We start from the raw sequence: 18,464 nt of genomic DNA, 5'->3' as shown, positions 1-18,464 counted from the left end.
GTGACAGCAACATCAGGAAGAAGGAGTATGAGAAGCTGGAGAAGTACCAGGGCCTGAAGGAGGAATTAGAGAGGATGTGGAAAGTAAAAGCCAAAGTGGTCCCAGTGTGGTAGGAGCACTTGGGACTGTGACTCTTCAGCTGGGAGAGTGGCTCCAATAGATCCCAGGAGCAACATCATAGCTCTCTGTCCAGAAGAGTGCAGCGCTAGGAACGGCTAAGATACTGTGCACAACCCTCAAACTCCCAGGCCTCTGGTAGAGGACCCGAGGTTGAAGAAGACACATACTGTAGCACCCATAGGGATGAGAGGGTTTTTTTTTTTTTTTAATTGTAATAGGCTGTGTAAATCACAAATGTCAGTAGTATGTGTATTTTAAACTGAAACGGTGGGACAGAAGGTTAAACATACCATTCAAAGTAAATCTGAAGATGCTTAAATATTTTGAGTCTAGTGGAATAGAGCTGTCTGTAGATGATCATCTGCCCTTTTGATTCATTTTTTAATAGAAAAATCTGACAGAGTTCAACAGAAATGGTATTTTTTGTATATAACACCAGTATTTAAGGGAAATGGGGTTTTCACCGAGCCTTTTGTTTATACAGGTTGTAGTTTCCATTTTGTAGTTATTCTAAAGTGAATAATTGCGTAGCATAATATGCTAATAGAGATGTCACATGTGCATTTTGAAAAGTGCACAGTGGACACCATGATGAGGTAGTTATTTAATCTAAGATGATGGATTTAAAGGAGAATCAAATAACACATTAAAATAATTATGGGGAAAGCAGTAAATGAAAACTCAAGAGTATAGTTCAACATGGAGTTATAATTTGGCTCTAAGATTTTAATTATGACTGCAGTTGTAAAAGTTATTATGTTTGAAGAAGATAATCCATCACTGAATGATTATAGTGTGAGGGTCAGTAGTGCTGTCTAGGACAGTCATATTGATCTCACTTTCCCCAGCTATTACTTGTGCAGAATGAAATGCCAAAGCTACTAAATAAGATATCTCTCTCGCAGTCAAAAGTAAATTTCAAAACTTTGGAAATGACAGCTTTGGTTATGACTGATTTTTTTTTTAAAAAAACCTGTCTCTCTCTCTTTCACACACACACAGAGACACACACACACACATGTATATCTTGAACTTAGAAATAACTAAATCATACAATAAGACACATTTGCAATTATTTCATAGAAGAGGCTATCATTCCTTGAAGGCATGTTCATTGATCTTATTTTTATGTACTAAAAAGCTGATTTCAATTAGAAATTATTTGCACATGTCAAGTAAAATCAGGACATCTGCACTTGCTTATAAGACAACTATTCTGCACTTGCTTATAAGACAATTATTCATGCAATTCACACACACAAAATCTTTGTTTGTTTATATTTCAAGTTTCTAGGCCACCCAAGTCCAATGACTCTGGACAGTTTAACATATAACAGCAATAACACAAGCCAAAAGACAGCATCATCCTGAGGTAGCAACAGGCAAATCTCTCCCCAACCACAGAGATCAAAATAGATAAAAGGCCACCCTAACTGGGAAAGAACCATGTTTTAATGCTCTTTTAAAGGCTGGTAAGGTGGAGGCTATGCAAATGTATGGAGGGATACTGTTCCAGAGGGCAAGTGCTGTGACAGAGAAGATCTGCCTCCTGGGTCCTGTGAGATGACATTGCTTAGCAGATGGGACCAGGAAAAAGCCAATTCTGCTAGATCTTACAGGATGGGCAGAAACCATGGAGACAGAGAGTGTCCAAATAACTAGACCCTATGCCATGTAGGGCTCTAAAGCTGACAACCAACACCTTGAACTACACTTGGAAACCAATAGATACCACTGCAGTAGAAACCATTGCAGCTCATGGAAAATGTGTGTTACATGGATACGACCTGCCCTGTCATCACTGCTTGTGCTGCTGGATTCTGTATCAGTTGTAATTTCCAAATAGTTTTCAAGGGCAGCTCTGTGTAGAGCACATTGTAATAGTCCATCTGCAAGGTGACCAAGGCCAAGTAACCATAAGAAGGGCATCCTGGTCCAGAAAGGGGTCCAGAAAAGGGTACAACTGGCACACCAGGTGAATTGTGCAAAGGCTGTCCTGGCCACAGCTGCCACCTGCTCTCCAAGGGTCTCCAGATTGTGGACAAGATCAGAATGGGGTAGTCCAACCCTGTTCAGGCCAGAGATGGAAGATGCTCAGCATCAGGAGTTTCAAACACCCACAACCATTTAATCTTGCTAGAGTTGAATCTATGTTTGTCCCTATCCAGACTCTCACAGTCTCCAGACGATAAGTTGTACTTCAGTAGCATTGCTTGGCTAGCCCAAGGATGAGCTGTATAACAGATTATCTTCAGTGTATTGATGAAACCTGACTCTGAACTGATGGATGATCTAATCCAGTGCCATCATGTGGATGTTAAATGGAGAGAGCATTAAGCCCTGTGTCCTTCTGTAAATGGACTTGAGCTCAATCCCTCTCTTCCTACCAACTTTGACTGAAACTGACCATGGAGACCACTATAACATGGTGCCTCCCATTCCAATCTCCACAGTCTATCCAGAAGGAAACCATAATTGATGGTATCAAAAGCCACTGAGAAATCAAGAAGAAGCAGAATGGTTGTACCTCCTCCAACCTGACTCCAGCATAAATCACTTACAAGATTGATGCTAAAAAGAGAATGCACTATATCTTTATTTCTTTATATTTATATTTTTAATGTGGTCACCGCCCATCTCACTAGGAAGTGACTCTGGGAGGTTTACAGTAAAAACAAAAAATAAATATTAATTAAAATACCGTAAAAATACAATAAAAATACAATAAAAACCATATTCATGCATAAATAATGATATCTTCCAAGGTGCTGCTGGTAGAAAGAATATTAACATACAGGAGCATCTTCAGGATGCTAGCCACCCCCAGGGTTGGTTGCTCCTTTTCTCACCCCATGCAGGTTGGCAGAGCCAGGTCTTAACTGCTTTCCAGAAGGTCGAGAGAGTAGGGGCCTGCCTCACTTCTGGGGGGAGGGTATTCCATAGGGCGGAGGTCATGGCAGAGAAGGCTGTCCTTCTAGGCCCCACCAGTTGACATTCTTTTGTCAACAGGGTCCACAGCATACCCTCTCCACTTGACCGGATGGGATGGTCAATATAATGGGGGTGAGACGGTCCTTCAGGTAACCTGGACCCATGCCATGTAGGGCTTTAAAGGTGATAACTAACACCTTGAATTGGACCAGAAGCAAACTGGCACCCAATGCAGCTCCTGTAACATGTGCCATTTAGAAAAGTAACGGGCCCAAAGTGCATTTTATTGTTTTGTAGTCACTCATTTTATTTTGATAATTTGAAATAAATAGTAACAGAATTTTTAGTCTCTCTAAGTTATTTAAAAACTCACGGTGCCATCCATTGTGACTTCTCAGATATAAGCCCTACTGAATTTTGCAATAAGCTGGCTGAAAAATAAACCCCTTGTTGCATCACGCATTGATGGCTTCACCATAAAAAATGCAGTGAGCATAGTGCAAAACAAGTGGCTCCTGCAGCCAAGCTGGAGAAATACTAGGAACCACAGCAAATTCTAAGTATACATCAGACTGTAAAATCCCCACCATGACATTAAATTTATCACGTACTATAATGATTTACATATTTTGCAAATATATGTAAAACATTTGTGAGCAAACAATGGATTTTGAGTTGAAGAAGTATCTCAATTTAAACACATCAGTCAACATTTGTGGAAAAAAATTATGGTGAAATAGATTTGGTACAGTAAGAATTTTGTAAGTATTTCTAGATGGAGGTTACCAAAGTGAATTTACTTGTACAATTCACTTAGGATTTTTTAGTGACATGTATACATTTATAAGTAAAAATAATTTCACAATGAGTAGTAGAGTTTTCATTAAAACTCCATTTTTATTGGGGGCATGGCTAGCCACTGATGAGGATGGCCTGCTGAGCTTTCTGCCCTTCTCCCAGTCCAGCTATTTTCTTTAATGTAGCCATTTTACCTTATTAGATATCTTATCAAATAGTAAGATAAGCAGAATGTTATGGAAGGAGACTGTGTGCAAAGGAAAGAGGATCAAAGCTTATTTGGAAGACCGGAAGGAGATTGAGGAGGCACCCCTTCCCAGCAATGAAGAAGCAGCAATGGAGGATGAAAGCACTGCCCACAGGAAGGGACAGACGTCTGATATAGTGGTTATTGGACACTTAATAAAACAACTTAAAAAAGAACTGAAGGCAGAATGGGATAAACATGCTGGGGGAGTATTTAAAGACTTGGCAGGTATGTCTGAGCAAATGAATAAACAATTTAAGGAAATGTCACGCAAATAGCAGATATTGCTCAAGTAGCCAGCAAAGCTTATGATATGGCTTCAAATAACACTCTTGAGTTAGGCAAGGCTCAAAACAGTATTTCTGAAATAAAGATTGAGTTGGCAGATTTACAGGATCATAGCAGGAGAAATAATTTAAGGATCAAAGAAGTGTCAGAGAAAATCGGAACAACCAATTTGACTACTTATCTCATCTCTAAAAATAATGACCTGAGCTCTGATTTGAACTTAATGGATAAAGATATTGAACATGCTCATCGGGTTTACTACACTAGGAAGACACAGAAACCTAGACACATTTTGGTCAGATTTGTAAATTCAAATATGAAAGACAAAATTATAAGAAAATCACGTGAATTGGAGGAGGTTAAATGGGACGAGGAGAGAATATTCTTTTCCCAAGACAGTGTAGCTACACTGCAGCAAAGAAAGGAATTTAAACCACTGACAGAAAAACTTACACAGAATGAAATTTGACATAAATGTAAGTAAAGCCATGGTTAAAGAACTATTGTAATTGAATTTGGGAGTTTATTGGCTGGTGAGGGGGAGAAGGAATTTCAGTAGGTCACACACACACACACACACACACACACACACACACACACACCTTTAGACCATGTAGAGAATCCTTAAAGAATCTTCTGTAAATTTTTCACTATCAGCTAAGTGGGACTGGAGGTCAGGGAGGTTGCATATGGTGGTGTCAAGTTCAGCCCAAAGAACTCCCTGAGACAGTGCAGATACAGTTCTGTTGCGTTTATTAGCTTCCACCTCAAGACAGAAATCTCTCCAGACTGAATCTAACTTCCCAAGCCAGGAAGCCAAAACACTGTGAATTCCTTAGGGTGGTGCCAGTCTCATCTTCTTAAACTTCCCACGCTCCTGTTGGGGGCTAAGGGAATGCTTATCTCCTCGAGTGTGGCCTTCATCCAACCATTCCTTCGCAGGTGGCATGGTTCAGTGTGCGGAAGGGGTGGGGGCGGGGCAAATGAGAAGGGTGATTTCCAACGAGGAGAGGAAAAATGGGAGGAGGGTATCTATGTAGTAAACAGAACCCTAATGTTTTAGATGCTCTTTATAATATCAGGCAACATATTGATAGATTTTGTGAGTAATAAACTTTCAAAAATGTCCTGGAAGCGCGGTTATTTTCATTGCATAGAGACATTAGCTAGAGATGCTCTAAAAAATGTAAAATCATTTCTCTAAATGTTAGAGATCTGCTTTATTAATTAATTAATGTTAGAGGGAAGATGTATTAATTTTATTAAATTGTGTACTATTTAATAATTTCCTCATAGGGGTAGATATATTTTGATTTGGAATAAAGCCAGATTGATCCATATGAATAATTTTACCTATAATCACTTTTAGTCGATTGAAAATGTTTTTATTAAAGCAATGCTTCAAATTTGGAAGAATAAATACAGTTTTGATAAAGGATATTTTCCTTTAACTCCTTTGATAACATGTTTCGATCAGGATAATAAGTACAGTTTGGCTAAAATGAAACGTTTGAGAGCATATAATCTTTACAGACTGAAAGATTTTTATTGTAATAGTGAACCTCTCAATAAAGATCAGCTAGAGCAATGAATAGGTGATAAGCTACCATGGCTTTTTTGCCTTCAACTCAAATCTCTTTTGAGCAATAAAAATATTAGAGCTTCAGCAATACAGCCTTATACTAATTTAGAAAATTTAATACTTCATTATTTAGAACAACCAAAAGGAACAATCTCAAAAATGTATAGGTTATTACTGCAATCAGAAAGAGGAGATCCACTATACGGATTAAAGGAAGCTTTGGATACTGATCTTGGTAATCCCATACACGAGACAAATTGGCAGCAGTTATGGAAACTGGGTAGATTCATTTCAGCTTCAATGAAAGAATTGCAGTGGAAGATTATACATGATTGGCACTGGACTCCTGTTAGATTGGCACATATATATCAAAATTATTCTTCCAAATGCTAGAGGTTGTCAAAAAAACGGGGGGGAGGTCATTTTTTTTCACTTGTGGTGGTCATGTGATAAAGTTATACCCTGTTGGCGAAAAATGTTTGGAGAGATAAGTACTGTATTATCACTGAACAAGGAATTGAATCCTCTCCAGAGTTAGGTTTACTGGATTTACTTACAGGACCAAACTATAAACTGTAAAATAAAGACCTGATTATCTATTTAATTTTAGCAGCCAAAATAATAATTGTGCAACATTGGAAAACTTTAGATAATATAACAATTGAGTGGTGGATTAACAGGCCTCTTCAACTGCAACATTAGAAAAACATCACAGATAAGTTTAAAATAATGAGACATCAGAAGCAGGAACTATAATTTTATCAAATTTGGATGGATTTTATGGTTTACCTTAATAGCAATAGATTATAATTCAGTGTACTCTCTCTATATAGTAAATTTTCACATGTATAACATCGTCTCTTTATTCACATTGTAGTAGATATTTTTTTTATTTTCTATATATTTCTTTTTATATATATATGTATCTTGCATTTATATTTCTGTGTTTACTTGATATTGCTTGAAATTTAAAAAAAAATGCAAAAAAGTCCATTTTTATTTACTAAAATAATGTAAGTAATATTTCTGTCCTTAGAAATCTTGTAATTAGAGGTGAGCTAAAATGGCTCAGAATAATTTTATCTCATCTTTGTTTATTTTATATTCTCCAGAAAAACCTTGACACTTCGCTTTACAACATTTTCTCTGAATAGTCTGAATCTTATTTGTGATTATTTCCATTTTTTCCACAATGTCTTGCAATGATTCTAAGTCTGTGGCATCATGGAGGTTGTAAGATTGTGACAATAATGGCTGTCAACCAAATTGCTGCTATTAGTAGCAACATTTATAAAAAAGAAGAAATATTAGGAAGAAATATGCTGCTGCCGCTGCTAACAAAATCCTATCCAAGAAGTTGTTAGACAATGCAATATTAAAAAAAAAACAGTAAAAGAGTAAATATCAAAATCTAGCCATGAAAATTAAATGTGAAAAAAGACAGTTCATAAAGTTGCATACATTTTATCTCTGAGATCATTCCAACTCAAAAGTTGAAAAAAAATGTATACACTGTTAGTATGCCAATAACATCAGTGATTTGTCTTTTGTTGATGTTGTTGCATACCTACATAGCCAGAAATTATGAAGCAAAAGATTACTCAGTTGACGAAAGATATTTCATTGAAGGAAGCTTGGGATATTTCCTTCCTACCGTCAACAAAAAATGGTTTCTATTTTTTTCCCTATCCCAATATAACCTTTGTGTTACCTTTATACAATGAAATAAGCAACTTTTGGTAATACATAGAAGATGTTAAGATGTTAGGGATCTCATGTTGATTAAAACAGGGAAAACTAAAAGGATACCTAGGTTGTTTAGAAATCATGATATATTTAAAACAGTATAAAATTATATATATAAAGCAGCTGGATAGCGTAGTGGTTAAAGTGCCACCCTTTGATGTAGGAGACCAGGGTTTGAATCTTTATATGATGATGATGATGATGATGATGATGATGATGATGATGATGATGATGATGACGACGACAAGGGGGTTCTTGGACAAAGACTCCATAACGTTTCACCTGCCTACTTCAAATATGAGAATGACATGAACTAAGAGAGTCATGTCAGCTTGGATGTCACCTGGATTAACAAGGTCTGTGTCAGAAGTTGGGGGACCAGAACAATCTGACAATAAGTAAGCTACTGGAACAAATCATACATGGATGAGACAAGAGAACCTGGAATTGACAGAATGCCACTACAGCAGTAGACCTAATGAGAGGGGATATATGAAATGTATGAGGGAACTATGGATAGACAGAAGACCTACATCCACACTAACTGAGAAACTGGTAGCTACCCAATGCTTCAACATAGTGAAGAGGAAGCTGCTCTCACAACTTGAGATAAGCCAACTACACATTACATCTTGGACTCAAGAAGACCCAGAAGAACAGCTGGATGTGCAGCCAACACCTGAAGCTGTAACATCACTGCCACCCTCTCCATCACAGAGCACAGCATCTTGATAAGATTGTGCATAAACTAGCTACAGTCAAACCTTGAGACTGATCACCAAGGCTCAGTGGAGAAGTACTATCAGATAGTATGCTATGACAATAGAACCCTCACAACAATCCCTACTACCACCATAACTCAAACCAATCAACTGGTATATGCCACAGCCACTGTAATCCTGGGGATGCTTGGCTACATAACTGAGAAAAACAGCAGTATGTACATCCCCGCCTCCCCCGTCCCTGGAAAATGAGGTTGGAGGCTAAGATCAAGGCAACTTGGAGAGAAGTTAGTCAGCTGGTGGAACTGCAGAAGTTAAGGAGATTAAGGATGAACTCAGCTACTGAAAAAATACAAGGGCCTGACTCCATCTCAAGCCATAGAGACTGCTAAACAAAGGCTCACAACACTGGCTACCAGGCTAAAGAGATACACTAGAGAAGCAGAGGCCAAGAAAATAAATGCCCTGTTCTCCAAAAAACCATCCAAGGTGTACTCCCAACTGCAGTACAACAACACAGTAACAGCAGAGTCCCCAACAGCAGAAACTGAACAGTACTAGAAGAACATATGGGAGAAAGAGAAGACACATAACACTAGTGCAAAGTGGCTGAAGAACCTGAAAGCAGACCACAGCAATCTCCCAGAGCAGGAACCAGTCACCATCACAGTAGCAGATATCCAACAGCGAGTCAAGAACAGGAAGAGTTGGACAGCACCTGGCCTGGATATATCCACACCTACTGGCTAAAGAAATTAACAGCAGTGCATGAACGCCTAGCAGCATAGATGAACCAGCAGGCTCCCACTCAGATTGGCTAACACAAGGAAGGACAGTGCTGATCATGAAAGACCCCCATAAGGGAATAGCACCATCCAACTACTGGCCAATAAACTGCTTCCCCATAACATGAAAAGTCCTATCAGGCATCATAGCCACCAAGCTACAAGACCATATGGGCCAGCACATGAGCACAGGGTATTGGGAACAACACCAGAGGCTCAAAACACCAGTTGCTCATAGATAGAGCAGTTGCACGAGACTCAAGGTCTAGACAGATCAATCTGACCACAGCCTGGATTAACTACAAGGAAAGCCCACAACTCAATGCCACACAAATGGATCTGTGAATGCCTCGTGCTATATAAAGTCCTCAGGATGCTAAGGACCTTCCCCAAGAACTCAATGGGACTGTGGAAGACAACACTGGAAGTCAACTCAAGACATCTCGCACAAATGGCCATCAAGTGAGGCATATACCAAGGTGATGCACTGTCTCTGCTGCTGTTCTGCATAGGCTTGAACCCCCTCAGCCAGATAATTTCAAGGACTGGATACAGATACAAATTCAAGAGTGGAACTACCATCAGCCACCTCCTCTACATGGATGAGATCAAGCTGTACACTAAGAGTGAATGAGACATCAACTCACTGATCCACTGACGCAGATCTACAGTGAGGACATTGGGATGCCATCTGCAGTGTGGCCAGATGGTAGTAAAGAGAGGGAAGGTAGTTAAGACTGATGGGGTAGAACTAGTGGGCCACATAGCAGACATACAGACAAGCTACAAGTACCTTGGTATCCCACAGTCACATGGGAACCACGATGAGGAGGATAGGAAGTCAGCAACATTCAAGTACCACCAAAGGATAAGATAGGCCCTGAAGAGCCAGCTCAATGGGAAGAACAAGATCCATGCCATCAACTTGTACGCCCTGCCAATCATCAGATACGCTGCTAGTATAGTGGGCTGGGCAAAGGAGAACATGGAGGCTGCTGATGTGAGACCCAGAAGCTCCTCAAAATGCATGGAGGTTTCTACCCCAAGCCCAACACCCAGAGACTGTGCACCAGTTGGAAAGAGGGTGGATGGGGTCTGGTGAGTGTCCAGTGCCACTAAGATGGCACCCAAAGATAAGCTGATGAAAGAATGCCTGAGGCAGTAGCAGACATGGGAGGAAGTTTCAAGTGGAGGAAGTACCATGGCAAGACAAGCCCCTGCATGGGACGTACCATCGACAGATAACTGAAGTGGCTGACATTGGGAAATCCTACCAGTGGCTGGAAAGGGCTGGGCTAAAAGACAGCACTGAGCCACTGATCATAGCAGCACAAGAACAGGCACTAAGAACGAGATCCATAGAAGCAGGGGCCTACCACACTAGACAGGACCCAAGGTGCAGACTGTGTGGAGAGACCTCAGAGACAGTCCAACACATAGTGGCAGGGTATAAGATGCAGGCAGGAACAGTGTACACTGAATGGCACAACCAGGTAGATGGCATTGTGCCCAGGAATATCTGCACACTGTATGGGCTAGACCCTCCCAAGTCCAGATGGGAGATTCAGACAGAAGGTCGTGGAGAATAACAGGGGTAAAATCCTGTGGGACCTCCAGATCCAGATGGATAGGCAGGTACTGGCCAATCAATCAGACATTGTGGTAGTAGACAAGGACCAGAAGACAGCAGTGGTGATAGATGTAGTAGTGCCAAGTGACAGCAACATCAGGAAGAAGGAGTATGAGAAGCTGGAGAAGTACCAGGGCCTGAAAGAGGAATTGGAGAGGATGTGGAAAGTAAAAACCAAAGTGGTCCCAGTGTGGTAGGAGCACTCAGGGCTGTGACTCCTAAGCTGGGAGAGCGGCTCCAACAGATCCCAGAAACAACATCAGAGCTCTCTGTCCAGAAGAGTGCAGTGCTAGGAACAGCTAAGATACTGCACAGAACCCTCAAACTCCCAGGCCTCTGGTAGAGGATCTGAGATTGAGGAAGACACATACCACCCATAGGGGTGAGAGGGGATTTTTTAAATATACAGTTTCTGTTACTAACAACTAAATAATATCAACAATGGAAAAGCAGAGGCCTACTTTCATGTTTCTAGTGTGGATCTCAGTTTTGATAGAACTGGCCACCTTTGCTGTATACCATTTCTTAAGGTTACCCCACTACAGTTTGAAATGGTTTTATTTAATGTTATCTAATTTCAATGAATTGGTTTATATTCTACTGAGCAAATGCCACTTCTAGGTAAGCTCAGTCCATTAACAGACTGCAAATTCACTTGTACAAAAGAAGCAGCAGTCTCTATCTCTAGAAGCACAAAGCTTTATTTGTTATCCAAGTATTGAGCATATCCAGCCATGATCACTGTTGCTGGAACATGACAGACCCAAACTGGCTCACATTAGATGTGTGCTAGCTGTGTATTTCTTAAGGTCACATCAGCATCTGTCCTGATTGTCTAAAATCTATTCAGTTTTTTCAAAAAAGTCAAGCAAACATTAGAACTGTTCAATGTTTCTCCAGATCAAATTTGTGGAGAAAGTCAAAATGTTAGAAAGCAAAAGGAAAAAGGCTACATTTATAGAAAGAAACACACATACACTTTGAATGATACTTGGTAATAACTAGTCCTTGCTCTGCTTTTATCTTTATTATACGTTGATCCATTGGTTGTGGCAAATTAACCACAGATTGAGAAGAGGGGTTTAAGAGTGAGTTGTTTATCTTGGAATGTGCCCTATTTGGAGAAGCAAAAGACAGATAATGAGGTAGCTTTGCTATACCTTGTTGCCAATGTAACGTTCACTGTTTTCATGAGAAATACCACAACCCAACCTCAGGTAAAAATATATAACAAGAAATGAATAGTATGAAGTACATGATAGAGGGATTTGTAATTATGTCCCTTCTGTCCTTGATTCATAAAGAATCACTCTAGGCCAGAGTTTCTCAACCTTAGCAACTTGAAAATGAGTGGACTTCAATGCCCAGAATTCTGGGAGTTGAAGTCCACACATCTTCAAGTTGCCACGGTTGAGAAACACTGCTCTAGGCAAAGGAAAAGGCTGGGCCTTTTATATCATCCTACTCTCTGACCATGCTTCTCTTGCAAGAAAGATGAGATGCTAGGAGTTCTCTAGGGCCACTCCTATTGCTCTCTATCCTCTAGAAGTACCTGCTCTTCGTTATAAAAAGGTTAGAACATTTGGGGTCTGCCCATTGTAACTGTAAAGCTTTGCCCCATCAGCCTTTAAAGTTACAGCCTTTCAAGGCTATTGATAAGTAGGCCATTAATATTAATACTGTATTACTTAAATAGTAACATAAGGAATAGAATAGGCACTCCACATTACAGCTTTTTCTATTGAATCAATTGGGCAAAAATAGCCTTCCAAATGCTATACCTGATTTTTGGATAGAAAAATGGAGTGGATGATTCCTCTTAATTTTTCCTAGGGAAACCAGAAGAAGAAAGAAATACTCTATTATTACTGTAGGAAACAGATTGAATGGGAGACTCTAGAGTATCAATTTTCCAATTAGGAGAAAACAGAAGACAGAGGAAAAGAGGAACAATGATGGACTTAAGCAGGAGGTGGTGGGAGTCCCAGGTAAGGAGAATGGGGGGTAGGGAAGGCCCTGGGAGGCCTGGCACAGGACCCATGTGAGTTGGGGGAGGAGGGTACTGCAGTGCAGCATGAGCAGCGTGAGTGCAGGGAGGCTGGGGAAGGAGGACGTAGGGTGTGTGCAAGTGCAGGAAGGTCCAGGAAGGAGGGTTTGGATGTGTGCAAGTGCAGGGAGGCTGGAGAAGGAAAGCATGGGGTTTTTATGAGCATCGGAAGGCTGGGGATGGAGGGTGAAGAGTGCATGCGAGTGTAGGAATGCCAGGAACGAGGATACAGGGTGCAAATGAGTGTAGGAAGACTAAGGAAGGAGGACATGGGGGGACTTACCAGAGTGACATGTGATCTTTCCTGCCAGCAAATGGTGATCACTTGACTGTGATGGTGCAACCATCATAAATGTGAACTGGTTGCCAAGCACCTGAATCGTGAACATGTGACTGTGGGGGAACTGCAACAACCGGAACTTTGAGGATTGGTTGTAAATACCACTTGTTCAGCGCCCTCTCAACTTTGAATGGTTGGTAAGTGAGGACTACCGGTATTAGATCCATGCCCCTACTGGCTGGTCAAGGCCAACTGGGAAGGGATGTTCAGTTGGGTTCTGGTCATGGTTAATTCTTCTTTGGGAGACAGAGTAGTCCCACCATCTCTTAAGGAGGAGGCAGTTCAACCCCTCTTCAAGAAGTCATCACTAGACCCTACCGTCCTGGATAATTTCCATCCAGTTTCCAACCTTCCCTTTTTAGGGAAAGTTGTAGAGAAGATGATCATGCTGCAGCTGCATAGGTGCCTGGAAGAAGCAGATTATCTGGACTCCTTCCAGTCAGGCATGGGTATAGGACTGAGACAGCATTGGTCACACACTCTTGGGTGACCTCTGGCAGGAGTGGGGCAGGAGTGGTGAGTCCATCCTTGCTCTTCTTGACCTCTCAGCTTCTTTCAATACCATTGATCATGGTAACCTTCTGGGGCGGCTCGGGGAATTGGGTGTAGATGGCACAGTGTTGTGCTGGTTCTTTTCCTTCTTCCAGTTGGTGTTGGTGGGGGTGGGGAGAGGTCCAGCCTGCAGCCCCTCCTTTGTAGTACTTTCTCCCCTCTTGTTTAACATCTACATGAAGCTTCTGGGTGGTCATCCAACAGTTTGGGATGAGGTATCATCAGTATCAGTATGCTGATGATACTCAGCTCTTCATCTCCACTCCAAACTGCTTGAGTGATGTCGTGGAGGTTCTGCTCAATACCTGGAGGCTGTGGGGGCCTGAATGAGATGCAATAGGCTTCAGGTCAACCCAATCAAGACCAAGTGGCTTTGGGTTTTTGGACCTCCTGGTTCCAGCAACCTTCCCTCTTTGGTTCTGGATGGCATGGCACTGCCCCAGGCAGACCTGGTACGCAATCTGGGGGGCCTCTGGACTCACAGCTCCTGTTCAAGGAGTGGTGGTAGCCATGGCTAGGAGCGCCTTTGCACAGCTTCAGGTTGTGCATCAGTTGTGTCCATTCCTGGCATCACTCATGCCTTCATAACCTCCAGATTGGACTACTGTAACACTGCATGGGATTGCCCTCGGAGAGCATTCAGAAGCTTCAGATTGCAGCAGCACGAGCAGTTAATGATGTCAGTTTTTCAGTGCAATGGATCATTGAACAAATCAACCCAGAGTTCTCACTCGAGGCACAAATGACCAGGTTCAAATTATCGTCCTTCGGACACATTATACAAAGATCCAGTTCTCTGAAAAAGGCTCTAATGCTGATAAATGTGGAAGGAAAGAGAAGAAGAGGATGACCAACAGCAAGGTGGATGAGTTACAGTGGCAATGACTGCACTGTTGGGATAGGTCATGGATAGATTGTCATGGGAAAAAAATCTATGTGGTCAGTAGGAATTGAAAACAACTTGATGGCACATAATAAATCAAACGTTATATATCTAGTTAGATCAAGCAAGATTTAGCAAGGACCGTGAAATATCTGTTGAAAATTTTTCTGCAAATAGATAAAGGAATGTTACCATCTATGTACTGATAAGGGGGCTTGTTGAAACCAGTAATGCTTTATAAGAAGAACTTATACATTCTTATAATTATAAGAAAAGCCCACAAGAACTCATAGTTGAAGAAGAACTAAAACTTAAAATCTAGATTTTATCTTTTGTCATGCAGAAAATGCACCTGGAAATCACCATTCCAGGAGCGCTGTAATGGTTGCAATCTCATCAAACATTAGAATTCAGTGTTCAGAGAATCTTCTAAGAGACTGTACTCTGCAAATTTACTGGCAGATATTCCAAATATTTTGGAGGAGGTCCTAACTGGTTTCCCACCTGAACATTCAAATTCTGATTTCAGAGATCTCACTAAGATAAAGTGAGGCTGAGTTTGAAATCCTGACAGTAACTATTCTTTTTCTACATATGCATGAATATCATACTGACAAGAGACTTCACTTGGTAAATCCTTGTTGCACTTGAAATAACTGTTCTGCCTTTTTTTTTTAAAAAAAAATCCTGTTGCTAAGGTTTCCTATGGTCTCCTTGGTCTGTTTCAGATAAAGAACATGGAAGTGCAACTCCAAGCAATTCTCTCTCTCTCTCTCTGTCTTTCTTTCTTTCCCCCAAAACCAGAGAATCTCTGCATAACATCTTTGATTCATTGCTACCTTCCTTTCTTCTTTCTTTCTCTGAGACAACTTTCACAACTTTTTAAAAACTGTATTTTTAAATAGTTTCTCATTAAAATCTCCTATCCCCCATAACCACTCAATATATAGCAAGCACAGTTCATATCTAGTCTTTGTTCTTTAAGAGTAAACCTGTTAGTTTGGGGACTAGTTCTAGTACATAAATGGTAGCAGATCCTCTTGCAGAACTGGTGAGCTTAATACTTGAATTTAGTTTAGTTCCCCCATCATTCATGTTCTAGAAAAACCTTATTCCCCAATCACCAAGAAACAGTCTGCAGGCAAGTATAGAAATATGTATCCTGAGCAAGCACAATAATGGCATTCTGTTGCATCCTACATGTGGTGAAGCTGGAGAATAAAGCTATTAATAACTTCAATGATGAAGCCAATATACCATAGATCTCTCCATCCTGCTGGCTGGAAAACATGACTGGGAAGTTCTCTTGTGGTCATGTCCGGCATAGAGGCTTCCCATAGGGATAAGATGAGCCAGAGGCTACTTGGGGAAAATATTGCAGTAGAAGCAAAGAAGAAATGAATCAAACAAAGATGAAACAAATGACATCCCCCATTACAAAACATGAATTCCCATTTGTTTTCTAACTAAAATTCTTTCTAAGTTGTCCATTAATGCCAAAAATTAATCTCCAGTTCTAATCTGCAAGCCCTCATGACAGCCTCAGACATACATTTACCAGAGTCAGATTGTACACTCTGTGCATATAAAAGCTAAACTAAATTTTAGTAATTCACTGAAAAATATGGGAAGAACAAAAACGTTTGATATTTCATTAAGTTGTGAAATAGCAACTTAATGTTTTGTATAGACATATGTATAACATTAGGAGGTTGATACAAATTTGCTCAGAATTGTTGAAATTATGCTTGCTTTTATGCCCATTTTTGAGTCTTATTAGCTCAATATGGAAGTTGTACATTCCAATGGGCTGAATTTATCCTATATCTATCTGTGGCTAATACAGACACAGTCAATTTAATTGAATATGTCTTGAATTATCTGTATATTTCTAATTGTTGTTAGTCAGCTTTTTTTCCAGTGAAAGGCAAGAAAGAAATCCAATAAATAAATATAATTTGCAAAACCTTATGTGCCTTTGATAAGTGTAGAAGAACTTTTTGGTGATTGATGAAATTCCCACATGGCTAATTTATTCACTAATTCTGTGCCTAGAACTACTGAATATATTTTTTGTTATATTTATTTGGTTGATAGGCAAGTAAAACACTTCTGAAACAGCTCTTCAGGGATGGGTTATGGTTATCCTGGTTTGTGTTCCTAGTTTGCATATAGGCCATGTTTGAACAAGCTATAGATTACAACATATACATGTTATTAAAATATTCTTTTTTGGATACTTCAAAGAAAATATATAAAATACAAAAGAGAACATGAAAAAAAAAAAGAATATAATACAAATAAATAAACCAGGGATTTACAATTGCCATGGAGGTTATAGCTTTCTAATTTATCATTAAGTAGCTGTAAATATGCAGATATAATGTATATAGTATATCACATTAAAAAACTAAAGGTCACTATTAAATTTGACCTAAAAGTGACTATCAAGAACCACAGTCAACGCAACATAAATCACTGAATGAAATTATGTCTTGTAATATTGCTAAGAATCTATTCTGATTTAAGTTTTTCATAAAATTGAATTATAAATTCTATGCATAAATAAACCCAAACCCAGTCCATGTATTAGATTATAGTCTAAGAATTATTTCCAGTTTAAATTGAAATCTTTGTCAGATTTACTTTTAAGATATGAAGTTTACAAGACATTGAGGCATACTTCCCCTACCTGGTTAGCCATTCTTCCATTGAAAGGATCAGATGATCTTTCACAGGTCGGTAAAATCTATGAAATGCAAAAACAGAGAAGAAGCTTAGAAATCTGAGTGTAAATAGGAGAAAGAAGGGAGGAAGAAGTTTGAGCCTAAGAATCAATGGCTTTTTTCCATAATATGCTTACGGAGATATATGGATGATTATGGGAGAACATGAAAAAGGGGTTAATTGATCCAGTCATCTAATTCCAAAAGGGGTGGATTAAGCCTAAAGGAAAACCAGTGTTGCATAAAAGCAATTAAATCCAGCCTGTAGGAACACCAAAATCCTGTAAATTGCTCAATTCTGTATTCTTGGTCCTCCAAGAAATGCCATTACAGAACTCATTGCCAAGACCTTTCAACAGAAGAATGCCACTTCCCCAGGCTGACTGGTTTCAGTGACAGCCAATGCTGTTTGTCTGTCCAATGGGAAAGGGTTTAATGATGCCATGAAGCCTTGTCAGAACCCTCTTGATACACAGGCTAATCTCATACCAAGGACTTCCCAGAGAAAGTGGGTTGTGACTCTGCAGTCACAGAATGGTGACTTTGATCTAGTTTTTGCCTGAATCATTAGAAAGGGGATTTGATTGTATTAATGCCTGATTGGGTTAACAGGTTGTAGAAGCAGTGCCGTTTTATTGTCATGTCACATTCATGGCACTTGCCTGATCAGCAGATCAACTGTTTGATGTCTGATGTTGGATACCATTTTTTCTGTTGTTTTAAATCCATTCATTTTCCAGATTAGTTCTTCTTTGTGTCTTGGATATTACATGTCACTCAATTTTGTGAAGATCTTGGTCATTATAAAATATCAAGTGAAAATCTTTATTATGGAGAGGATTTCTAGACCTCAACATAAACATCTGTGTTTTTACTTTTCACTTTAAAAATAAAAGTTGAACATTTTTTGTTTTTAATATCTTTCTCAGCCCAAGCCCAAGTATTCCTCCTGTCTCAAACTTACTTGTTCACTCTGATATTTTGTGGACAGACTTTTTACTACATCTTTGTAATTTTTGCTCATAATGTTGCAAGTATTTGGCAGAAAATTTACTGCAGCCATTTAA

Source organism: Python bivittatus, unplaced genomic scaffold, assembly GCF_059951505.1.
Source record: "Python bivittatus isolate LINGU-HERP-01145 unplaced genomic scaffold, Pbiv_v1 ctg000840_np1212, whole genome shotgun sequence".
Classification (NCBI taxonomy): domain Eukaryota; kingdom Metazoa; phylum Chordata; class Lepidosauria; order Squamata; family Pythonidae; genus Python; species Python bivittatus.
Note: the sequence above shows the minus strand (reverse complement) of the source record.